The 27,022-nt window shown below is 44.8% G+C and overlaps 1 protein-coding gene across 7 annotated transcripts in view; it reads right to left on the bottom strand.

The window, feature by feature from the left end:
- The window catches only part of DIS3L2 (DIS3 like 3'-5' exoribonuclease 2), a 345,141-nt gene that overhangs the window by 108,091 nt on the left and 210,028 nt on the right, over window positions 1-27,022 (bottom strand). The window lies entirely within an intron of this gene.

The following is a 27,022-nucleotide window of genomic DNA, read 5'->3' on the forward strand; positions in this document are numbered from 1 at the left end:
AAAGGGAGAGAGAGACTCTTAAACAGGTTACACGTTCAGCGTGGAGCCCGACGTGGGGCTCCGTCTCATGAACCATGAGAACCTTACCTGAGCTGAAATCAAGAGTTTGGACGCTCAACTGACTGAGCCACCCAGGAGCCCCTAATTTGATTAAATTTAAATATATGCATGATGTCATTCTACTATATCCTATTCTTGTTCATAGTAACTTCAGGAGAAAGGATCTCTCTCTGGGACCCCCGACACCAAGGAACGTTGTAAGTCTGGAGCTGCCAAGGAAACATCTTTGCCACACAATCATGCCAATATAGAAAATAATAGGTCTAGAAAAAAAAGGGAGAATCATTATGACCTCATTTGAACTCCAGGATCCAGCTGAACTTGAAACTAGCCTACTTATGGACTTGGCAGTTCATGAATCAATCAGTTCCCTTTCAGTTATGACTCACAGGAAGAGTCCTGACTGATACCCAAGTTGACTCAGAAGAGCTTCCGAACACATCACTACCTGCTCCTCTGGTTGCCTAGACAATCAGTCCTAAAGTATCACACATTTTATCTGCACATTCTGGAGTTATTTATTATCTTCTTATTCCTTCCTCGCTGGAGGAGACCATTCTTCCTGTAGTTTTTTAAAATGGAAAATCGTTCAAGCATGGGATGGTTGAAATAAGGGGTTCAGGGGAAGAACAGAATTTAAGGTTCCCCATTCCTCATCTGCCTCGCACTCAGGGACCACCCTCCTACAGGGCGTTTGTTGGGTCTTTCCGCCCATGCCTGTAGCATTAATACATGAGGGAAAACCTAAGTCCGTCTAAGAGATCCCGGCTGCTGTGGGATAATATAATAGACCTACTTCCCACAGAGGAGAGGGCTGTCTGGAAAGAGAAACCAGTGTGGCTCAGAGTTCAGCGGCCTCACTCTGAGAGCCACGCAGCTGTGCTGTTGGGTCACTGGGAGCAGGGACACCTGCCCTGTGATGATCGAGGAACTCAACCCTAAGAGAATGTGGCCAAGAGTCTCAGACAGCTCAGTTTCCAATTTTGATATTACAAGTATCTAAAACCAACACTTGGGGAAGGTAAAATAAAGTGTCTTCTTTTGAAGTCAGAATTATAATATATTGGCCTAACAGGTAAATATTGACTAAAGGAAAAGAGAGGATTATTACATCATGATATAAGCCATAATTTTAAATTCGGTCTGTGTGTTGTTACTACACATGAACTTTCTGTCCTTAGTCAAAATTGACAAACTGACAAAGAGTTCATTACAGGAGATAAAACATGAAGGAGGCCAATCAAAACATATTTCAGAGGCTTAAATTTCACTCAGAATTCCCAGCAGAGCTTCTAAGACCAGCAAAGAGAAGCTCTCTTATTTTCTCCTTTGGACCTTTTTTGTGGAAACCCTAAGTAAATATTTTATTACATATATTTACATAATGTGAACTTGCAGAACTTTTGAGGTAGTGGCACTGCAGTTTTTATTCCATGAAAGAGAAAATATAAATCCAGAACATTCTGGATTATATGCTGCCAAACCATTTAGGATCAATTTGATGTTTTTTTAAGGAATACTGTCTTCCATAAAAAAGTATTCATCTTTTTAATAAAATTTTTTAATTGTTTTTTTAATGTTTATTTATTTTTGAGAGAGAGAGAGAGAGAGAGACAGAGAGACAGAGAGACAGAGAGCGAGCGGGGGAGGAACAGAGAGAGAGGGAGACACAGAATCCAAAGCAGGCTCCAGGCTCCGAGCTGTCAGCACAGAGCCCGACGCGGGGCTCGAACTCACGAACCGTGATATCATGACCTGAGTCAAAGTTGGACGCTCAACTGACTGAGCCACCCAGGCGCCCTCCATATAAAAGTATTCTTTAAAATATGTTTTACATCAAAAGTTTTCATCTAGTGGGGCTAAGGGAAGCCCTGATGGTTTTCAAGAGCTGGGGAAGCAGGTGGAGGCAAAGTCCCCAAGGCCGGCCATGCTGGACTGGCTTTGCTCAGTGGTGCCTCAAGATTAACATGAATACATTTGGAATGAAGCAGAGAGGACATCCCAAGTGCTTCATCCAATTAAAACATAAATAGAACCTTGTCTTAAAAGGTTAAGACAAGGGCTTAAAAACCACCTTGTCTAAGCCAGCCTCCCAGCCAGTCCAGTCACTTTCCAACAGCATCCCTGCTCAGTGGCCCCTGACATGTCCTCAAGGGTTGGGGGAGCTCACGTCTTGAAGCCACTTGCTCTGTCTCTGAGGAGTTCTTGTCATGGGAAAGTGCTTCCTCGCAAGGATCCACGATACACAGAAATGAAGCCTCTGGTTTACTCTGGCTCCGGGCATCCACGAGAGGTGATTCCTCTGTTTAAGGTGCTCATGGTCTCCTGGGGTTGGCAGATACGACAATGTGGTGACAGTGTGTCACCAGCACTATGACAGAGGAAGGTTACACACCCTTCCATATGGGGGCGAGTGGAGCTGAAGTCAGCCGTTAGTTCAGCGAGAACATGTGCAAGTGCTCCGAAGTCAGTAACGGCTGTATGAACACATACTGACAATGACAATCATAAAAATGATAACGAGGAGAGGCGCCTGGATGGCTCTGTCGGTTAAGTGCCCAACTTCAGCTCAGGTCATGATCTCATGGTCCGTGAGTTCAAGCCCCGCGCTGGGCTCTGTGCTGGCTGCTTGGAGCCCAGAGCCTGGAGCCTGCTTCGGATTCTGTGTCTCTTTCTCTCTCTGCCTCTCTCCTACTCACTCTCCGTCTCTCTCTGTCCCTCAAAAATGAATAAATGTTAAAATTTTTTTTTTAAAGAAATGATAATAAGGACAGTAGTAGTGACTGTTTCATGTCTACTTTGTGCCCAAGGGCTCCACATACACTGACCTAACTTTGACACAGGCACATAAACTGTATTTCACGGATGAATCATCTGAGCCTCAAAGAGGCTCCAAGTCATTTGTCCAAGATTATCTGCCTGGTAATAACCCCTGCATTCAAAACCAGGTTCAGAGACTTTGCTCTTTTGATCACCCCCAGCCCCCTAAACTCCAAGACAAGACAATACAACCCAATTTTTCATCTCAATGGGGCCACAGCTCAAAATCTCTCCCCATCTCTAGGCAGATTCAATAGAAGCCATTCTTGGCCATGGACCCAGAAGGCCTGCTGGGGACTCTCCCCAGCCTTGCCCCCAGCCACATTTCTGTCCCTGCAGTCTCTTGGTTCCCACCGCCACTCCCCTTCACCACCTGCAGCAGAGCCAGCTGTAAAACAACTACAAAGTCATCAAGTTCAGTTCTATTTAACTGTGAGTCCTTAAGGTCCAGCTATTCCTTTCTAAGTTTCTAGCTTATAGTGGGTCTTCCTTGGCTGGCAGCAGAGGCACTATCCTCAGTACCTGAAAGGGCTGTGTCTATTATGGGCGGGGACGGATCAGGCTACCCCCGTGAGATGTGAGACCAGGGCCTTCCAGACCTGGGCCACTTGAATTCACTTTTACCCACTGCTAAGACCAAACAGCGGTGACAGAGGCCCTTCTTGACCCAGAGGCTCTTCCTGACACTTGTTTTGATCCAGAATGTCAGGCAACAACACTGCCATGTGTACCTCAGCAGCAAAAAAGTAACTGCTTTTGTCTGGGTCGCTAATGGCCTTTGTGTTGCTAAATACAAAACTTTTTAGGCCTGACTTGGCCTGACCTTACAGGGCATCGGAGACCTAGTGATGTCTCCTTCCTTGACCCCCGCTCCCTTGGCTCTGGGTGTGAGCCTAACAGTGCAACTGCTCCTTCTCAGGCTCCTCTTCCTCTCCTGTCCCTTACACGTGGGCGTGCCTTCGAGCTCTGCCCTGGGTTGCCTTCTCTGTCCATTCTACTTTCTCCCTCATGTCTGAGCCATTCCCAGGAGTTCAAGCCTCATCTCTGTGCTCTGGTCTCCTTATTCTGTGCCCCCAGCCTCGATTTCTCCGAGCTCCAGACTGACAAGCCACTTAGCTGTCCCACAGGCACCTCACACTCACACCTCTGAAAGTCACTATGTCTCTTCCTGTGCTCTCCATCCCACGAAGTGGGATCACCTCCCCTAAACTAAAAGGGGCACCATCACTGCCTAAACCTAAAAGAAACTAGGCCTCACTCAGCCCGTGTCAATCAATCACTCTGAACTCTCTCCCCTACGTCGGCTGGTCTCTCTTCTTCCCACCGACCCCACTGTGGCCAGAGCCACCATTTTTCCTTCGAAGGAAGATCTAACAACCCCCTTGTTGCTCTCCCTGACATTTGTCAGACCTACTTTCCACGCTGAAGATAACACTCTTTCCAAAATGCAAACCTCCCTGTCACCCTGCTTCTCTTCCTGACGATTCCTACTCGTCCCACAGACTAGTGCATAAAGCCTACTCCCTGATGACCTAGGCCAGGTTCACCCCCTCTCCCGTGTCTTTCTACAGCACGACACTCCCCATGCACCATCCCCCCACCCCCACCAGCCCGACTTTCACCACTTACTGAAAGTCAGTCATGAGATATCTCCCCCACCCTCTGTCATCGGCATGAAGGGCAGGGAGAGGGCCAAGCACAGAGTCAGTGTCTGATGTCTACTGAACGAATCAGGAAATGACAAAAACATAGGGCAGATTCATTGCCCATCCGGGTTGAAAGGGGCTGTAAATGCTGCCTGGTCTGACTGTGCAGAGTCCTCCCCACACCAGGTCCTCCCAGAGTGAGAGCAACCTATGCCTGCACACCTCAGGTGACTTAGAAATCACTACTTCTCAGCATAGTCCACTCCATCCTTGGATGGCAATGCCAATCAAAATCATCGCCCCCTTTAGAGCCAAAACATGTCTTTCTACAGCTTCTACTTTTTGGCTCAGTTCCACCCCATGGCGCTGCCCAGAACAAGCCCAACTCTTAGAGGACAGCAACGTGACTGAGAGAAATGAGTGCAGTGGGAGATCTCTTCCAGCAGGGCTGGGCTCTGCTTTTGGGTTGGCACTGGCTTTGAAATAGTCAGATAGCACGGGGCCCCCTGGATCTTCTCTCCTTCAAGCTAAATCACCATATGGCTTGGCTTTGAATCCCCTCATAATCCTCAGCATCCTCCTAATAACCACCTTCATTCGTTCAATTAGCCATTCAACAGATACTTGTCATGCTCCTATTACGTGCCAGGTACTTTTCCAGGCACTGGGGACATACAAGTACACAACACTGATAAGGTCCCTTCTCTTAGGGAGCGTACATTCTAGTGGGGAGAGAAAGACAAGAAGCAAACAGATAAATGGTAAGAGAACTTAAGACAGGAAAAAGGACTCTGAAGAAAATAAAACAGGCTGAGGCGATGAGGATGCCTGGGGATCACCTCAGATTTAGTTCATAAAGGTCTCTCCAGGGGAAAAACGGAGACCTGTGTGTCTCAAAAGGACCATGTCACACGATGGCATGGGGGAGTGCATGGCAGGCAGAATAACCAGAGCGAAGGGTCAAAGGCAGTAGCAAGCTGGTTGTGTCGACGGTGGAGAAAGAAGGGGAGACCTGGAACCTAGAAGGCTAGTGAGGTAGATGGGGCCTTGATGAGAGACACCCTGCTGGGCCGGATGAGGCATTTAGATTTTGTTTCCAGTGTTGTGGGAAACCACTGGAGAGTTTCCAGCAGAGAAGTGAATATACCACCTTCTCACTTTATCACCTCTTCCCTCTGCGTATCACAGTTCCTGCGAATGCCGTCTGAGGTCATACTGAACTGAAAGGCAGCCAAGAAGAACTCTTAGGAATGGTGCTGCCAGGCAAACGAATCCAGTCGATCCTTCAGTGAAGTAATATGCTTGGTGAACAAACACAGAGGATGCAAAGAAGCATAACCTGTAAGACACATCGATAGATGCCAACCCATACTGGATCTCCCATCGCACAGACTGGCCTCCATCCAGCCTACGTGATGGGAAAATGATGCTCTTGCTTGGGTCACCCTCTTGCCCCTGTGGTCAGTCTTCCCAACAACATGGGTCGTAAGAGCAATAGAAAACCGTGTTCTGAGAGCTCAGAAAGGGTAATTCAACAGAGAGAACTGAGAGAAAGGGACTCTCTGCTGTCTAGACTTCCCCAGCACTGCAGGGCCTCCTTCAGGGCAGCACACTCAGCCAGCATGCAGGCCCTGGCCTTAGTCTGGCCCGTTGCATTTGAGAGACAGATTCACGGTTGAGGAACAACTGGGCTTGGCTCACCTTGGAGCCACACAATAAACTCCATCTTTTAGTTGGGGTAAGCAAATTCCCTCACTTTGGTGGAAACACCGATTGGGTAAGAGAGACAACTCAAACTCTGACGTCTTCCAGTTCTGTGCGGTATCTGGTTATGTAATCAAACACAAAAGTTGACCACTGGTACAGCAAGCCATGGCAGTACTCCACGGCCATGACGTGGCAATGGTTTGAGGATATTTCATAAACTTAAAAGGAGTCAAAGTGAAAAATTCTGGGGCAAGTAAATCTGAATGCAGCGCAAGGTACCCACGTATGAGGAGGGGGCTGTACACGAGGATTTCTCAGATCCTCCTGAGGGCCAGGAGTTGAAGAGTCCGCACACTGCCTCTTTTAATTTTCTTTTTGCCATCCAGCAAAGGGTTAATGAGGACCTTCAGGTGCAAACTCCTTAACCGGTGAGCTCACCTTTTGGGACTAAGCAGCTTAGAGAGCCTTTTTCCTTCATCATTACAAAGGGCTCTATCAATCTGCAAGTACTCAACTAAACTGCCCACACAGCAATTTTTGTCATGTCCAATCTAATTCTCAGGAATCTAAGTTTAAATTTATATGAACAGCATGGAAGAGGAACACCCAGGTAGTAAATTCCACTTTTCCCCTTCCAAATGATTTGAGCAATGGCCTCCTTCATTAACAGGAAAGAGAATGAGGAGCTGAACATGGGAGGCTGGCACACCCAACGTCTGGGAATTTCCAGGCCTTTCAGAAGTGAGTGGGGAAAGCCCAGGTCAGCCGGTCAGGCCTGGGACAGAGCGTGGAGCAGAGGCTCGTGCAAAGCTCTGAGTGCAGGAGGGCAGGAGTTTGGTCTTTCCTCGATGCCAAAAGAGTGTAAAGTCAGAGGGGCCAAGAAGGACCCTTGAAGGTGGCTATGCAGTTAGCAGGTCCAAATAATTAAGGGTGGGTGGGGTGTGAATGGGGTGAACTGGCCGCTGTTTTAAGGTTGCCAGGGTTGGGTGATGGGAACAAGGAGTTTCATTATACTATTCTGTCTACTTCTGTGCATGTTCAAAATTCTCTATCCAAAAATTAAAAAAAAAAAAAATTTGTAGGGGCTGAAGCCAAGGAAAGAAAAAAGTTTAAAAGGGAAAAATCCAGTTAAGTAAAACTAGCTACAAGTTTTAAGAGAAGGACAAGCCAATAGAGGCAGGAGAGGGTTACTGCCTAAGCAGAATTAAAATGTCCCCAGTGATGATTTCTGGAGGTTGAGGATATGGGGACTATTCCTTTCTACATTATACACATTTGTAATGTTTCCAGCTTTCAAAGGCTGGAAAAGCAATAAAGATAAAAAGTATAAAATAAAAAATGCAAACCTGGCTTTAAAATGTCTGGAAAAAATATGTCAAGATGGTAACAATGGTTTTCTCTGAGTGGTAGAATTAGACATTTTTCTGTTTGTTTATATGTAGATTCTAATATTTCTATCATAAATGCACTGTTTAACTGTTCTTCCTTCCTTCCTTCCCTCCCTCCCTCCCTTCCCTCCTTCCTTCCTCTCCCTCTCCCTCTCCCTCTCCCTTCCTTTCTTCTTCCCTTCCGTCTGCCCTTCCCTTCCTTCTTCTTTTCCCTTCCCTTCCTTCTTCCCTTCCCTTCCCTTTCTAAATAAAAACACACCAACAAAATGCTCTGTCCCCGCCCCACCACCTCCCGATCGCAGATTCCCCACCACACAGCAATAGAAAGCACCACAGGCTGGTCTGGGCAGGGGGCAGTGAATGGTGGCAGGTCACCTGCCAAGTCTCCTGGTGGATAAGGGTGAAGAAAGCACTTTGCAGGCCGTTTCTGTTACAGGTGAGCTCAGTAAACGAAGCGGCACGAGTAGGCACGCTCCTTCTAAATAAGAAACAACTATTTTCAAGCCAGAAACGTGACTCCAGTTTACAGCAGCCTGTGGCTTTTGCCGTCACTTTACAGGCCCAGCATCTGTGCACGGCTAGCACAGGGAACCTACCCCTTCTCCTGCCTGTGGCAGGCAGGCAGGCAGTGCGTGCGCGATCCCAGCAGACCAATTTTTCACGGACACGCATTCGAAAACCAGATTTCAGCATGTTTTCACACCCCTTTGTGAGGTTTTCTATTTTAAAAAAAGCCTCTCTACAAAACATAATTACTGGTCTCTAATAGGCGACTTTAAAAGAGATGTACCATTTTCAACAAGTTTTAAAGAAATCTAAGCATCTGTGTGTATTTAAATGCCCGTTCGCTAAATCTAACTGTTCCCAACAACTGCTTAATCTGATTCCAGCCTTCCTTTCAGCTGAAATCAAAGCAACTTTCATATTCACCTTGAACTTTGAGAGGCTAAAGCTTTTAAAAGCTTTATGTCCTGTGACAAAACCCCTTAATGGCTTTCCTCTCATTCTGGAGAAGCCGTTTTAGGCTCTTGTTATTTTTTTCCACCATATCAAATTAGCTCTTTTTGGATCTAATTACTCAGTCTCGTTAATCTCTTTTGCATGATGGAGAGACTGTTTTCTGATTCCCCAAGGCTTCTCGAAAATTAATAAGAAATTACATCCATGATTTATGGCCGCTTACGATAGGCATTCACCTCACTGATTGCCCCATAAAAATAGCGCATTGACTGCTTTCTTTCTAGAGCACCTTGTATTAATTCATGTAATCCTCACAATGCCGTAAAACAGATCTCTTCCTACAGATGAGGAACCTGAGGCCCAGGGAGGTTAGATACCTTGTATCAAGGTCTGGCTCCCAAACCTACGCCTTTAACCGCTACTTGATGGGATTTGCTCCTGAGTTTCAGGTGTCTGACTAATTGGTAATTGCTTTTGTCCTTAACCCCTGTAAGGCTGCAAGTGCTCATGGTACCAGTTTTTAAAGAATCGTACATTTAACCGCAGAGCACACACTCTAAGACAAATGGGTAGAAGAGAGTATGATTTGCAACATAAGCAAAAGTGACTCCTTTAGGGGGACAGTGAATACTCCCTGAAATAAAAAACCTGCAACCAATGGTCATTTTCTATTTATGAACTAGCCATATATCAATTACAGTTTTAATTCGGTTTTCACATAAAGTATTTGAATTGCTAAATTTTCTAGGTAACTGAATGCCAATGCTTTAACCATCCATCCTTTATGGTTTCAACCCTTCTGGATAGAAATCCTCTATAAATATATATTTCCTTTTCCTAACAGTAGAATATAATTCAATATTAATAACTTAGGGTTGTTAATATGAATATCTTTTGTACTTTTCGATAGATGCTGACGCGGCAGAGAAGGGCAAAAGTGTCCAGTCCTCAGGACATACTCTCAAATTTACTTGTCACTTCTGCCACCAAAATGGAGTTAAGACTGTTCAGATGCAACACCTCCTGGCTAGTTATAACCACAGTTATCATCCACTGGACCTTATGCATAAAAGATATTCAAATATCTCTCGATTAAATGAATCTACTGCACAAAAGTTCTATGGGGTAGGTACTATTAATTTTCATGTTTTGGGGCACCTGGGTGGCTCAGTCAGTTAAGCATCCGACTCTTTACCGGTTTGTGGGACTGACCCCTGCATCGGGCTCTGCACTGACAGCACAGGAGCCTGCTTGGGATTTTCTCTCTCCCTGTCTCTCTGCCCCTCCCCTACTCATGATTTATTTCTCTCTCTCAAAGTAAATAAATAAATAAATAAGCATTTTTTTTTTTTTTTTTTTTTTAATGTTTAACAGGCGAAGACATTCAGGCTCAGAGAAGTTAGATGACTTGCCTAATGTTGCACAGTAAATGGCAGCGCGTGGATTAGAACGCTGTTGGACTCTAATGTCAATGTTCTGAACTATCATGTCCCAAGGTCCAGCCTTTTTCTAAGGGGTTTTAATCACTCCATAATTATCAGTACCTTTGACTTTCTGTTTCCAGCAGTTCTATTGAGATCGAATTCACATACTATACCATTCACTCATCTAAGTGTACAGTTTAATGGTTTTTGGTGTATGTACATTGTGCAACCATCACTACGGTCAATTTTAGACTATTTCGTCATTCTCAAAAGAAACTGCATATCTGTTTTCAGTCACTTCCTATCTCTCCCCAACCTTCCCAGCCCTAGGCACCCACTAATCTACCCTGTCTCTGTGCCTATTCTGGACATCTCATATAAATGGAATGGTTACGTGGTCCTTTGTGATTGTCTTCTTTCACCTAACAATGCTTTCCAGGTCTTTCTATGTAGTAGCATGCGTTGGTACTTCATTTCTTTTTATGACTGAATAATATTCCACTGTATGGACATACACATTTCTTTACTATTCATGAGTTGACAGAGATTGGGTTGTTTCTACTTTTTTTTGTATGCCCCTTCACTTGTTAAAATAAACTTTTTACTGAAGCGTGAAATACGTAAATTATACAAGCCATAAGTATACAGCTCAATCAATTTTTACAAGGTGAATACACTTAGGTGATCACTCCTCAGTTCAAAAAATAGAACATAACCAGAATTCCAGAAGCTTCTGGATATTTGGGTCGTCTTCAGTGTTTTGCTATCATGAATAATGCTTCCATGAGTATTCTTGTCCATATGTACTCATTTCTGTTGAGTCTTTGCTAAGAATGAAACTGCTAGGTCATAAGTGTAAATCTATTCAATTCTATTACATACAACTGTTTTCCAAAGTGGTTGCACCAACTTCCACTCCTGGTCAGTGTATGAGAGTTCTAATTGCTTCACATCCCCACTAACGTTTGGTATTGTCACCTTTAAAAAGAAAAATTGAGCTATTCTCGTAGGGACATAGTAGTAACTCACTGTGGTTTTAATTTCCAGTTTCCCTGTGGACTACCGATATTAAGTACTTTTCAGATGCTTTTGACCACTGGCTGTTTTATAAAATGCCTGTGGAACTCTTTACATACTCTCAATAGGAGTCCTTTGCTGGCTATATGTTATTACAAATGTCTTCTCCTCTGTGGCTTGCCTTTGCATTATTTTAATGGTGTCTTTTGAGAAACAGAACTTCTTAAATTTAATGAAAGCTAATTTATTACCCTTTTCCTTTGAGGTTAATGCTTTCTGTGTCCCGCTGAAGTAATCTTTACTTATCCCAGGGTCATGAGGTTATCCTTCTATCTTATCTTCTAGAAGTGTAAGTTTTACCTTTTACACTTAGACCTATGAGGCACGTGGAGTTGATTTTTGTAGAAAGTGTGATGTGGGAGTCAAATTTCACTTTTTTCCTGTGGGGATACCCAATGGATCCAGCATCATATATTGATAAAACCATCCTTTCTTCACTACACTGCAGGGACACCTCTGTTGAAAACCAGGTGATCATATTTGTATGATCTGTTTCTGAATTCTCACTTCAATTTCCACCTTGACTTCTCAATAGGAACTAGATATTTGTTATTTCTGCATAACCTCACTAAAATTCCACATCAATATTTCCATTTTATGTTACTAATAGTTTTTACTGAGCCCTTACTTTTTGTCTGGCACAGCTCTAATTGCCAGGTATCATCCCATTTAATCTTCCCGGCAATTTTAAATTACGCATTATTATCCACATCTTATCGATTGGGAAACGTGAGGCATATTCCTCTGGAATTCGGACTGTGTCTCTTCCCGTTTTGTCATCCTACCACCTACTTTTGTGGAAAAGCATGAGTAGCACAAGCAACTTTAGGCAGTTACTGCTAATATTTTAAAAGTGAAGTTGTGTTTTTGCAACAACAGGCATAAATGGAGCTTTGTTCCTTTAGCTCTTCATATACTGAGAATTTTGGAACTTGAAACACCCAAAAAACCGTCTAGCCCAGATACCCATATAGCTGGGGAAGGAGAATTTCAGAGAAACCACAGACATGCCCAAACTTACATGATGCAGTAGAGGCAAAGATGAGACAAGAACCCAGCTCTCCTGCTCCTATTCCAGTGCTCTTTCTGGTATACCGCAACTGCCTCTCATCATGCAATGAGTGTGTTGGATCACTGAGACTCCTGAACTGGCTTCCAAGTTTACCTTGGTGCCAGATACTTGAGGATGCCTGACTGGTGGGTGCCAGATTATCTTGGCTTTAATGAGCAAGGAAACTGGAACCAATCAGCAGAGCTGGAAGCAGATGAACAGGCCACAGTCCAAATTTGGTTTAACAAGGTGCACTGAGACATCCATGAAAAAAGAGAATTTCCAAAGCCCAGACCCCACAGAAATCAGGCTAGCAAGATTTGAATGGAACATAGGCATAAGACTTAGAGGGGTGGAGCTGTCTCTCCACTTAATCTTTCCACTTAGATTCTGTGTCCTCAAAACAGGAACTCATTGGCAAGCATCCCAGAAGCCCACTTCCATGCCAGAGGCCTCGCGCGATTATTCAGTTGCTTGGATTTTTTGAGTCAAGGTATGATTCAGTAAGAAATGATCATACAACATGGAGAGTTAAAATTATTCACTCATCGATACCCCGGATGAGTGGAGAAGACATGTACCTCTTCATGAATTGACGGCTCTACAGAGTTTTCCATTTCTCTTCCCAAGTTCACTACCCAGGGCCATACTATGAAAATAGGGTTTGTGTCTGAGATCAAGTACTTGGATTACCTGGGATTTGCCTGAGGTCAGGACGCCCTGTGACATGAGAGATTGCTAGAGGAAAAAATCAGTGTTTGAAAACCGAGATTCGAAATGACTTGACACAGAAGTGGAGTGTAGGAATAACAGCATAGAACACACTAGGCAAGATGAAGATGTCAGAGACACGCCCAGGAGTGTCTCCAAGTGGAAGGGTGCCCTGAGATGGAATTTTTTTCTTTTCCCAAATCCATGGAAAAGTTATCAGGGGTTCTCTTCTAGAACACAAGGAACAGATTTTAAACAGAGAGGTTATTTTTGGTTAAATTAAACGTTGCATGTAGATCTTATTTTTAAGCTACATGTGCCATTTGTTCCCAGCTAATGGATTAAACTTTCCTAATGAAGTCTGAGTTGCTCTTACAGTATAGTGCTCAATAATCAGGAAGGACATCCCTTTGAAACATGGCCCTTCAGAGTCCAGCTCACTGCAGTGGATGAACCAGGTAGAAGCATAACCAATGTGGTAAGAGAAGGGCGGCGGGGGCGGGCCTGAATCCAGGGGTTTAAAGTACTCTGTCTGAGATGAAGTCAAATTCCAAAAGGCTAGGGAGGGCTGAAATAGGAAAACGGCTGCAAGAGCTTCAGCTACAAAGCTGAGAAAGACAATTCGAGGTGAGAAGAATGGCTGGGAGGGGTGGTCCAGTACTGAGAGAGCAGACCTGTGCCAGGCCGCCTCCTCAAGGCATCAGGAGAAGATACAGAATTTTTGTCTCTGTGTGTACACCTGTCTGTCTGGGCCCTCCTGTGACAGAGGACAGGGACGGAGATTCAGCAGGGTAGTGATGGAGCTGTAGCAGGTTCACACAGCAAAAAGCTGTGGTGTTCTCTCCACAGTGCTTGAAGCAAGGCTCTGACTGTAAAACTTACTCCCCTACCCAATGACCTAAGTGACGAGAGCCTAGGATCCTTGCTGATGGTGTGTGGGTGTGTGTGTGTGTGTGTGTGTGTGAGTGTCGAGGGCATAGGGTAGAAGGTGGGGTCCGGCCAGAGCTACAGATTGCTAGACATGGTCAAATATCCTGTGCAACATTAGGAGCGGTGAAGAGCACAGTGTGATGTAATGCTTTAGTCCTCTCTGGGATGGGTGCTGTGGGTGCAGCAGGAGAAGCAGCAGATCAGGTCCCCTACCAGATGGCCTACTGTGGCCTCCGTGAGGATGCAGAGGTTATACCGCCACTACAGGCCACTGATAAGACAGGTCTCACACTGGGGCTTGCAGAGCAAGGCCTGGGCATATTCTTCCCTAAAGGGAGTGAACGTCCCGAATGATACTGTTCACGGGAAGGGGCAAGTCCTCAGAGGGGAAATGCAGAATGAAAGAAGGAAGCCCAAGGCCTCTTTCTAGAACCACTTAGGTCAAGACTTTCAAAGGGCAGCTGTTGAGGTGTGAGTGCCTGGACGATGCTCACGGTGTGGGGACAGGTCGGGACCCAGGTGGACGAGCCATTTCCTGATGCTCTGTGTCACTCTCTGCCGGTCTTCCTTTAGCTGTCTTCTGACCTTCAGGAAAGTCCTGTCGAAAAGTTATAGTCCAGTTTCAGTTGTGCTTGAGGTACTAAGCAAAGAATGATGGGGACCATACTAGGACCAAGGTGGCAATGAGTTCTGTCAGCTCTTCCAGTCGGTGAGCAGAGGGAACAGTGATTAGGAATAAGGAAGTGGATGTCCAAGGGGTGAATATCCATGTGGTCCGGCTGTCTCCCCATCTGAGAATCCTTCCCCTACTGCTAACCTTGGGAACTCTGAGTTTCTTTTATGAGAGAAGGCAAGTTTCCGTTTTGCTGGTCCCTTGGTAGTAAAGGCTTTCAAGCAATTCTTGGCTCTCCGGTGGGTCGCCTGTAGGTCAGTATGGCCACATTTCAGACTTAGGGAGCTCCTCGATGGCATGAGGAAAGTAGTCAGGGTAGAAACCCTTAACTGCTACGTAAGGGAGCATTATGTATTCTGTGTGGAAGGGAAGTAAACTCAGCCTTGAGGAGGTAGGTGACTCACTCTTCCATCAAGCATTAATAGGAAGCATAACATCAGGTATATTCTGATTTATGCCATTCATCTGAGAAGGTACTGAAAATTTTCGAATGTATTGTGTTTTTAAGTTAAAAGTGTTTCTGTATTTATTTCTCATTGAATTGCACTGTAATCCAAGAAATAATGTGTATGACACCAATGACTCTTAAAAACATGTGTAACACAAAGTCATTTTTCACGTTTTCTGTGTGCTTGATAGCAATGTGTAATCTTCACTTGTGGGTCCAGTATTCTAGACATGGTTATTAGAGCTAGCCTGTTAACTGTGCTATTCAAATTTTCTGTAGTTTGAATGAATTTCTGGTCTGTTTGAACTATTATTTCCTGGGGAAGGTCTATTAAATTAACTCACTATGAAGCTGAATTTATCAATTTCTTCTTGTATTTTGGTCAACTGTTATTTTATATATTTTGAAGCTATATTATTTAGTAATATATATTGAGACGTATTTTCCCAATGAAGTGATCCTTCTAATCATCATTTAGTGACTCTCTTTACATTTAGTAATGTCTTCTATCTGAAAATCTATTTACCAAATATTAATAAAAAATACACTACCTCTTTTTTAATAATTTATTTTTTATTATTTTTTAATGTTTATTTTTGAGACAGAGAGAGAGAGAGAGAGACAGACAGACAGACAGACAGCATGAGCGGGGGAGGGGCAGAGAGAGAGGGAGACACAGAATCCGAAACAGGCTCCAGGCTCCGAGCTGTCAGCACAGAGTCTAACATGGGGCTCGAACTCACTAGTTGTGAGATCATGACCTGAGCTGAACTCGGACATGTAACTGACTGAGCCACCCAGGCGTCCTGTAATCTCTCTTTTGCTTAGTATGTTACTGGTATCACTTTTCCCACCTTTTTACATGTAATCTTTGTGACTTCATGTTGATTTATCCACTCTAAAAGTCTTTGCTTTTTAACTATGGAGTAAAATTTGATGTGCTTATTAATTTGGCACCTTCATATGTGCTTTTTATTTGTCCTGCTTCTATTTTTTTCCTCTTGTCATGTCTTCTTTTAGATTGAAGTGTTTTTGTTTTTCTCCTTCCATTGGCCTCACTCTACTGGCTGGGAAGTTATTTACTGGATTTTTACTATTATTTAAAAGGCATTTGAAATGTTTATGAATATGAACACTATAAATACAGTACATATGATATATAAAATATAAAATAATGGAGAAGCTGAATATTAAATATTAAATCATATGTTTATATGTTTCAAACATATGTAATTCTGTTCCAAAGTTAAATCCTAACACACCAAATTTTTTTCAAATATTAATGGGTTTTGGAAAAAGACCCTTGGCTTGACAATTAATAGCACTCTAATACTAGAAAAATGAAAATAAGCTCTAACAGCCATGTTTGGGATTTTGTGTCTATTTTTTTAAGATTTTCACTTTGGCACGGCCTAAAGTAAAAATAGGAACTTCTCTTATTCAAGCAAATGAATTCTGCTTTTCACTATGACATGCATGAAAGGCACAGCAGAGTGTGGCTACTCATTTTGTGTATTTCTTAGAGGAGTAGAGGGGGCTTCTATTGTTACAACTACAGCAGACAATTCTCACATTTGGTTCAGTACTTGTACCCACCGTATATGTTCATATGCTATGTCATCTTACACCTTCCCTTTATCTAAAACATTTGTGAAGATAATCTTTATAGGCTCTCCTTTTCTAATACAAGCACTTAAAGTTATAAAAATTTTCCTCTAAAAAAGCTAAAATTGCTTTAGCTGCATCTTTGCATGTTTCTTCACTTTTATATAAACTTACATTTACTAGAACTTTCTCTTTGACAAATCTTTAAAGCTTTGGTCAAGGGTTATTTCCTCCAGGAAGCATATGCTTTTTTTTTTCAATGTTTTATTATTAAGAGAGAGTGCAAGCGGGGGAAGGACAGAGAGAGAGAGAGAGAGAGAGAGAGAGAGAGAGAGAGAGAGAGAGAGACACGGAAGATCCAAAGCAGGCTAACAGCAGCAAGCCCGAAGTGGGGCTTGAACTCCGGAACTGCAAGATTATGACCTGAGTCGAAGTCGGACACTGAACAGACTGAGCCACCCAGGTGCCCCCAGAATGTTCTTATGATTCTTTCTGCCTGGCTTCTAGAAACGCTGTCTACCTGGTACCATGCTAAACTAAGCACCTGGCTTGGAATTTTGTGGACAATGCAGACAGTGTTGATTCAGGCCCTGAGCAAACTGTCTGGGTCACAGGCATCAGAAGATACCATTACGTTAGCTACTTTAGCACACATATTCTTCTTTGATTATCTGCTCTTGGCCAGCTTACCCATTAATTTTTAAAAGATGCATTGTTTAAAGAGTTTTAATGAAGAAGGGTTTTTCAGGCTATCCACTCTACAATCTGACTAAAAATGTAAGTGATAGGCAAATATTGTATATATACTTGCGTGTGCATTTTTCTGAAAAGAGAGTCTGTTGCTATCATGAGATTCTCAAAGGCACCTGTGACCCTAAAGAGATTAAAATCACTGCCATATGTTCTGTTTCAGCCTTATGCAAACTAAAATAGATTTTATCTGATGTTTCACAGATCTCAAAGCAAGAGGAAATTCTGCAGATAAATTCTGCATTTCGTTTTCAAAATGTCACCTGATTTCTATGTTCTGGTATTACCTCAGTGTTATCTCCATATACCAGTGGAAACTCTGAATGTTCCCAAGAGAGTGGCATTAAAAACAAACTTATTTCCAATGTCTCAATATACCATTAAGACTTAACTGATACCAACTTTCTGTTTCACCAAATTGATGGATGAACATATTGCCACTGCAGATGTACTTGGTTGTTAAAAAGCCTTTTCTTTTTATTTATTTTAAATTTTATGTTTATTTATTATTGAGAGATAGGAAGAGACACAGCGTGAGCAACGGAGGGGCAGAGAGAGGGAGACACAGATTCTGAAGCAGGCTCCAGGTTCTGAGCTGTCAGCACAGAGCCCGACGCAGGGCTCGAACTCACGGACTGCGAGATCAAGACCTAAGTCAAAGTCGGGTGCTTAACTGACTGAGCCACACAGGCACCCCAAAGAGCCTTTTCTTAACTAGCAAGCCTGTTTGCCAATAGAATTAAAGAAAAACAAATTCTGGCTTTTGTATCACAAACTTTTTTTCTGTTTGCTTGCTTGTTTACTATCATGTTAAGGTTCATTCAGGAAGTTAATTTTATCAGGAAGTTAGTACTCGTTGAATTTGGAAGTGGCCAGGATACAGACTGGAGAGAGACAGAGAGAAATGACAAAATAACACCATGAAACAAGTTGCTGTGAAGCCTGTAGGCATGAAATGAGAGAGCAGAGTGGGCCACGCAGGAGACTCACACAAGAGGAGATGAGGAAGTGAGCCTCACGTACACCAATGCACAGAGCTGGGGGAACAAATATCATGAACACAAGATGTAATTCAGTGATCTCACAGCACCACTGAGACGTGATGACAAGGACTGAAAGACTTGATTGTGATGGGAGAAAGATACACCTAATTCCAAAGAAACAGACTTGTTTTAAGAGAGCATGTGGAGTTGGCCTATATGTCAGCATATAAGCCCATGGGCAACCCACAAACCTAAGGGCAGATGCATACTGAAAATAAAAAGGGCAAGGTAACAAATAGAAAAAGCACATGGAAAGTATAAGACAGGTTGCCTGGTTAGATTGATGAGATGGAATATAGGAAATCATGCATGATACTCTGGATATAGAGATATCAAGGAATGCCCTGCTCTTAGGAAACAAGCAAAAAGGGGAATTAAATCCAGAGACGCTGATGTTTATGGCTGCATGAAAGACATGAAGAAAATGTGCTAACAGGATAGGAACAATTCATTTCCCCAGGAAGAAAGAAAAGAAAGGAAAGTTCTATCTTGCTGTTGGAGTCCAACACAGAAGTAGGCAGGAAGGCCAGGCATTCTACATAGAGGGCAAAGGGCAGGCTCAGAGGCTGTGGTTATTCAGAGCCTGGAGTGGCCAGCTATTACTAGGGGTGGGTGTGTGCCTGCATGTATGTGCACGCGTGCGTGTGGGCATGGTGCGCACATGCATGTTGGGAGGTGGGGAAGGTGGGAGAGGAAGTGCTGGTGACTGATCTTAAAGAACTTGGATAACAAAGCTCTACTAAAAATAGTGAGGAGATTTTCAAACAGAAAAGCAATCTGATCTGGTTCTGTGTGTACGTAATAGAAAAGATACCTGGGTGGAAGGTGGAAGATAGACAGGGAGGCGGGAAGGAAATTATTGAAAAGGCTGTGACAACAGTGCTGAGAAGAAGGGGAATCAAGTGTGATTCCGGGATTCCTTCAAAAAAAAAAACTCTGGTTGACCAGGTGGCAGGTGATGTCTTTATAAAAGGAGGGGACAGAGAAGAAGCAGGTTCAGAGGAGAAGCAAGGTCCTAGCAGCCTTGTCCTGGTGCCTGTCATGCTCACCCTCCCAGCAAACCCCCAGATTTGGACCACTGCAACTTCTCCCTCACCTAGGGGGCTGAGGATTACTGAAGAAAATCACCTGGACCTGGTAGCATTCCAACTCAGCATTCCTGAAGAGTGCTCCCTAAAGCTCTGTGCAACGGGATCCTGGTCAGCTCCCTCCCGTACCCTTTTCTCTGTCCCCCCCGCCCCCCCCGACCCCCCAAACCCCTTCCCTGCACCCCGCCCCCGGCCCTCAGTAGGTGTTCCACTCCCTCTCCCTGTTAAAAGGGATCTTATCAGGTGTAAAGGAGCAAGTGCTTGAGTCCTCTTGGTCTCAAAGGAAGGGGTGTTCACTATCCATGTCTTGGCCTCACTCTGCACTTACACTCTGAATCACTCCCGCCTTCTTCTTCAAGGCCTTGAAAAATAATCAACTCATCGCTTTCCTATGTTTTCCATTTTTCCTTCTCCAAAGTCTCTTATCTCCCAATACAGAGACATCTTAAAAATCAATTCCATCTTAAAAGCAATGAAAAAGCCTCCTCTGATCGTGTCCTCCCTGCCTCTCGTACCTCTCACAGCCAAGCTTCCCCAAGAAAGCAATCGCCATTCCTGTTTTCCACTCTGTGCTCCACCACCCACAGCCTGGCTTCCCCTCCTGGAAGCCACTGACAGTAGAGTAGTTTCACCAAGGTCATCAACAGTATCCTACTTGCCAAGCCCAAAGACGTTTACAGCTCTCTTCTATGTGGCTTTCCTGCATCCTTTGTGACTCTCTGCCATTTAGCCCCCTCTGCCTGTCTCCTCTCCCTTCCCTGTTTGCCTCCAATCCCCACAGCCTCATCCGGGGCGGGGGGGGGGGGGGGGGGGGGGCGGGGTTTCTGTTGGGCCTCTCTCCCAGGGCTCAGGCTGGTCTTCCTCTCAGTCTGACTTCTCCTGGGTCACCTGTCCCAGGCCCACACACTGAAGGCTCCCAGATCCCATCTCCAGCCTTAACCCTGTTCCTTATCCCCTGGGTATTTCTACCCGGATGTCTCCCAGGGACTGCAAACTCAGCCTGTGCTGATCAGAACTCACGGTCTTTGCCCCCAAAACCAGCTCCCCTCAATATTTCCTACTGAAGGGCATTACAGCCCACCCAGTGCCGACGCCCAAGCCAGAAGCTTAGATAACATTCTAGATTCTTCTCTTACCTCCACTATCAAAAGTTTATTAACTCATCCATTCATTCACTCAACAAACATCTGCATGTGTGCCGACTATGTGGCACCCAGTGCTCTGGGCACTGAGGGGTCAGCAGTGAACAAAACGACGTCCTTGCTCTCATAAAGATTTCCATCCAGTGGGGCAGACCCACACAAACGTCTTAAAGACAATCAGAAGGCGGTGGTGTAGATGAGACTGGTGACAAGGGTGGTCAGGAAGGGCCTCCTTGAGATGACATCTGAGCAGAACCTAAGAGCTGGGAAGGAACTGGAGAAGAGGGATTTGGACAGAGGGAAACTAAGTGCAGAAGTGCTGAGGCAGGAACAGCCGGGCACATCTGAGGGACAACAAAGAGGCCATGTGGCTGGAGGGGAGCAAGGAAGAGAGGCACTGTGGGGAGCAATGTCACAGGATTAGAGTTAGTGGTCAGTCAGAGTAAAGCCCTGGGTTTGCATCCTTAGTGCGACGGGAGCCTCGGAGGGAGTGAAGCAGGGAATGACCTCGATGGGATGGACGTTTTGTAAGGACTGCCTTGACTTCAATACATAGGAAGAAAAGGGCAGACTTGGGAGACCAGTTAAGATGCTCCTGCAGTTGCCCAGACCCCGAGCCCTGCCCTGATCTCCCTTCCTGGCTAATGCCTCCCTCCAGTTCTGGCTGCACAGCCTTTGCCGTGGTTGGGCACTCTGCACCTCTTACCTAGACCATTTCAATGCCATCGCTCTAATCCAGCCTCCTCACTGCTGCCAGAGTGATCTCTCCAAACTGCAAGTTGGATCCTGACTCTCTCCCGCTTAAGACTCTTTGCTCACCATTGCCCTCAGGACAAAACTCCTTCCCAGAGCCTGCAAGCCCCTTTCCCGACTACCTCACAGACTCCTCCCATCCCACCATGTTCCGGCCACACTGACTTTTGGGTTCCTTTCAAGACCAAAGTCTTTGTGCCTCAGAGCCTCCACATATTCCATTCCCTTAGCCTGAAATGTTCTTTCTCCCCATTCTTCATCTGGGCTTACTCCCGTTTATTCTCAAGTGTCGGTTAAAATGTTTCTGTCTGTCCCCCACCCCGCTCCCACATCCAAACTATGGTCATTCCCACATTTACTTATTCCATTTTACTTGATATTAACCTAGAGACGACAGGAAGCTGGGTCAAGTGTTTTCCGCTATTGTATATCTAGCTGGGTCTTTGATCTTATTTCTTGAATGACAGATGCTGTTGCTCTCCAAGTTAAAATGCTGTCTTCTCCACAAAATCTAAACTTTCCAGCAGGGCCTGCAAAGGAATTCATGGTCTCCTCCCTGCTTTATCCACAACTATCACCTCACCCGAACCTCATGCTCCCAGTATTTCAAGCGCTGTGTAGTTCCCTCTAGAACACCATGCTTTTGTCACCTGGGGCTTTGCATACACTCTTCCCTCTGCCTGGAAGGCCATTCCCCTCAAGCGCCTGCAAACACCCGCAAAGATTCACTGAGCGCCTATGCTGAGCCTGGCGTCTGTGGCAGTGAATGGTGGGCAGACAGACAGAACCAAGATTAGTAAATCAATAGTGGGTGATGAGTGGTGGGGAAAGAGATCAAGTAGGAAAGGAGAGGGAGTGGGGGCAGGGTGAATAAGGCAAGGGAGGGCCTTACTGAGAAAGCGACCAGTCAAATCTCAAGTCAGCCACATAGCTCTCCTGGGAAACAGGGCTGTACGCGAAGGGGCCACAAATGCAAGGACAAGGAGCATGGGGTGGAGGAGAATGGCCTGGAAGCTATGCAGACTCTCGGGAGGAGAGAGACTGAGAAAGGAAGGCTAAAGAAAGTACCTGGACAAAAGTAGTCCAAAGATTAGAACCAAGAGCAAGCAGGGCTTTCTGAATCCAAAGAAAAGAGGGTTTCAAGAAGGAAGAACAAAGAGGTGAACAGATTTGGGGGGACCTGAGGTCAGGGACAACCTATTGCGTTGAACTTCCCGAAGCCATGTTGCAAAGGGAAGGAAGTGAGAAAGGAGCAGCAGCCAGTTCCGAAGATTCTTTCAAGATGTCCTGATGGACACACGCAGGTGAAAGTTCCCGAGGTGGAGCAGAGCTGGGGAAAGGTTATGGAGGATGAAGGAGACTGAAGTTTGCATAGAGAGAGGAGGAAGCCAGACCAAAGAGAAATGTAAAGGGCTGGGGTGAGTGAGTGGTGGGGTAAGATATGCCCAGAAGGGAGGGCAGAGCCTGGGAGCACGGGGGGCGGGGGTCCAGCCTGGTTGCTGGGATTCACCCAGACGTTCACTCACAAGCGCCAGGACTTCCATGCTCTCTTTTCCTTCCCAGAGGCAGAGCCAGAGACGTCCTGTCAGCAGTTTGCCGTCTAAAATGACTACCACCCATTGTATTGGTCAGATTCTCTGGTCTCAGCCTGGAATACAGTGGTACAGTCTCTCCAGCTCCTTCTTCCTCACTGCCTCCGAAGGCACTCGTAACAAGAAACTCTTAGCAGGTGACAAACAGAACCACACGGGGAAGTTACTGAGTTTAGGAATCCTATGAAATTCTCACAGGCTTTGCTTCTAGTCTCTTCCCATTCCCTGAGACACCGCTCCCTACTCCTTCCTCCTCAGAGAAGGGAAAGTCATGCAACCAGGAAGGCAACAGAGGCAAACCAGGCCAGAAGACTGGCGCCCCCTACAGCAAAGTAAGTAACCTGCATTCCTGCGACCTCTCAGGCTGGATGACTTCTGTTTATCTGAGCATTTTCTTACACCTGGACAGTAGGTCGGATCCTGCTTTCTTTGAGTCAGATGGCTGTGCTCTGTGGGGACAGGAAACGTGAGCAGTTGGTTGAATAGAGGGGTGTGCTCCTTGGGCGGGGATTTCATGGTTCAGCGAAGAAAGCAGAAAGGGGAGAGACAGGTGAGAGGGATGTGACTATGGGTATCCAGCCCAGGCATTCCCTCCAGACTTTGGCTAAGTTGCGGTTAAGGTGTAAACTCCTCAGAAAGCCTCAAGGAGGAATGGGTTGTTTGTTTGTTCTTATTCATTCATCCATTCACTCATATCCCCCCCCCCACCCAGTGGTTTCGGGTATATTGAGAGTTGTGCAACTACCACCCATCTAATTTCAGAACATTTTCATCACCCCAAAAAGAACCCTCACACCCATTAGCAGTCATTCCCCATTCCCCCCCCTTCCCCAGCCCAAATCCTTCATGTCTAAGGCCTTCCTAGCACGATCCTGCCACGTCTAAAGGCAGAGCGCTCATTAGAGAATAAAACATTGGAAAAAGCACCTGTGAGAGAGGCAGTGAACATCAATTTCCTGCAGGATCTGGTGGGGGCCTGAATCAGCTAAGCTGAGTAAAGGTCCTGCCTAACAATTTCCTCTTGAGACTAAAGCAAAGCGAGAAGGCTTGTCTCACTGAAGAGAACAGGTGCCTGTTCCTCTGGACTTGGGTCAGCCCAGGAAGAAGCAACTGGCTGGGAGAGTCACCATGCCCTGATAGCCATGGAGAAGTCTGGATAGAGGCTGCCATGTACCTCAGACCTCATCAAGGCAGAAGTGACTCCATGACATGGGAAACAGGCTCAAGCTTTAAAAGCTACAGCACATGAAAGAATATATATATATATATATATATATATATATATATATATATATACACATATATATATAATTATATATTTATTTATATATAATGTATAAATATATACGTATATATATATTATTATATATTTATTTATATATAATATATAAATATATACGTATATATATATATATATATTTGTACCCCACGTCCTCTGAAAAGATTGCTTAGCTGAGAAGTTGTGAAGCAGATATACAAGACAGCTGCTATCTAGTGCCCCGGGCGTGGTCACATGACAGACAAGACTTGTTCTCTGGACTCCAATAGGTACGGATGGGACCCAAGGAAAGAAAACTGTTGGAAGACAGCAATGTTTCAGCTCATTACAGGGAAGGGTTTCCTAATAGTCATGCAATCTGAAGGCCAAATGGGCTGCCGGCAAGGTAGAGCGTTAAAAGGCAATCTGGATATTGAATAAGTGGATGCTGTGGAGGTAATCTGAAAAACAGAGGGTGATGTGACAACTGTGGCATTCCCGCACTTGAGTGGTGAGGTCAACTGTGAGGTGTGTTGCAAGTGATCTGTTCCAGTAATAAAACGAGGGAGGGTGTGATTTGCTGTCTTTAGATTCTGGGTTATCACTATACTGCCACTCTCATTCACTTGCGTTATTCAGTATTTTCTCGAGCAAAAGTGAATTGCTCTGCGTTAAAGTTAGTGTGCTGGGTGACGCCCGGGGAATGTTCCACTCAAATGTATTTGTAGGCTCCCGGAGGTGGGGAATCCGCAGGCTAGATGACGGGAGAATCCCTTCCAGAGCGGAGATTTCTTGAGGGTAGGGGGCACCCCTCATCAGCCTGCCAGCATAACCCTCACATACCGGGGAGCAGGCGTCACTGCCTTTCCGCAGAATTTATCTGCAGACTGTGGGGTCTAAGTCTCACACCTATAGGAGACACTGGTAACAAGTCCTGAGGGGACATAGGAATTCTACAGAATGAGACAGTGAGGACTAAATTGAGTTGCATCTGTCGGCAGGTTTTATTTGCACAGAACAGTCATTCAGATGATTTTAATAGGACCAAAGGAAAGTCTGGCCTCGATACTTTCTTTAAATAAAAATGGTTATAGATGATGTAAATATGGCCAGAGAACATTATTTGCTTCTTGAAACATTAAACATTTTTTCCTCTAAGCAAAAATTGACATGAACTGGTAACTAACGGAACCTGAACTTAGCCAACCTCACCCCAATCCAAACTGGAATTGACTTTCAGTTTTCATCTCCCTGGATAAATAGCTTTGGCAGAAACCATTGTCACAAAGGCCAACTGTAGAAGTGCCACCATAAAAACGCTGGACTGACCAACCCTCGCCTTTTCAGATTCTTCTCTGACTCCTTTTCCGTGTCCTTTTTCTGCTGCTCTGCCAAATGACCACATGTTAATTACTCCTCTGGAATGCGAGAATAACTAAGCAGATACAAGGTATCTGATCACCTGGAGCAGTGCGCTACTGGGCAGCCTGTGATTTCTGGCACCTCATAATTTTTTTTTATTACAAAAATTTTTTCATTATAAAACTATTATTACCACATTATAAAAGCTTGGAAACCAGAGAAAAGACCAAAAAACACTTATGATCCCATTATCCTAAAAAAATTGCTGTTTGCACTTTGGTGTGTTGTCTACTTTTCTTCAGGGCTCTCTGTGTATGTGGTTACAGGGCTTATTTGTACCCTGCCTCCTCTGGAGAAGGATGTGCAGCAGCTTAGGTAAATGGGCATCACCAGACAGACAACTCCACGTAGACACAATCTCTCCCTAACCAGCTCGTCCTCCCAACGTCCTGGTTTCTAACTTGTCAATTCCAGTTCCCCATCATCCAGGTTGCAACTTTTGTTCCCTCTCGGACTCCTCTCCCTCAACCCCCGTGTCCGTTTGCATTGATTCTTCTGTCATTCGCCCTTTCTCACATCTGCCCTCCCCACCCTCCTTCACACTGCCACCAACCCCAGTCCAATTTATCACCTATTTCCCTAAGTGATTACAATGCTTCTCTGCCTCTACTTCCTCTCCTCTTCCTTCGTCTTGTACGGTTGAATTATTTTCCTTATTTTGACTGCTCTCCTTGAACAAGAGATTGAAAACAACTGGTTTTCGGTGGTCTGACAAAGAACATTCTCTGGTTGGAAATTTATAAACACGCACAATTTGTCCCCAGTCTACTCTTCCTGCCCTGTCTTCTACCAATTCCCTACGTGAAATCTGTGCTGCTAATCAGCTGCCCTAGACAGGAGACATAGTAGGTGGTAGGTAGAGTGAGCAGGGCAGGACACGTGCTTGCTCCCTGGTATCCCTGTGAGGAGAATACCATCCAGGCCAGCCAAGACGCACTAACGGGCAGTGGACCTATCCTTGTGCCATTCATGACCATAAAGGGGACACAATAAAGGGAACAACTGTTTCCAAGCATGAGGCTACAAACAGAGCAGGGCTGCGAACCTGGAGAGAAGAGAAATACAGAGGTGAGGTCTATTGTCACCTGGCTTCCTGCTTCCTGGGGGCACTTTTCACACTGGAGTTCAGGGGAGTGGACTCACAGAGAGCGATATGTTCAAGCCTTTGCACTTAGCAAATATTGCTCAGAAGATGAGAAACCAACCCAGTATGTGTTTTTTTTAAGTAGGCTGCTTACATTCTGGATTTTAAAAGTGTATCATTGCTCTAAAACTTCTATGGGGACTTTTCTCTTTTTAATGTTGTATCTTTCTTTCCATTTTTTTTTTTAGTTGAAAATACTGAGCAATCTTGCCTAGAGTTTCAAGGAGGACTCCCACTAAAAGACGATGAAAGCATTTTTAGGTAATGATGTTTTCTGTCTCTCAGCCTTCTTTCTACTAATCTTCACAGCCTACACTAGTAGAGAAGAGA

This window comes from Panthera pardus, unplaced genomic scaffold, assembly GCF_024362965.1.
Source record: "Panthera pardus isolate Hobbes unplaced genomic scaffold, ASM2436296v1 HiC_scaffold_10, whole genome shotgun sequence".
NCBI lineage: Eukaryota > Metazoa > Chordata > Mammalia > Carnivora > Felidae > Panthera > Panthera pardus.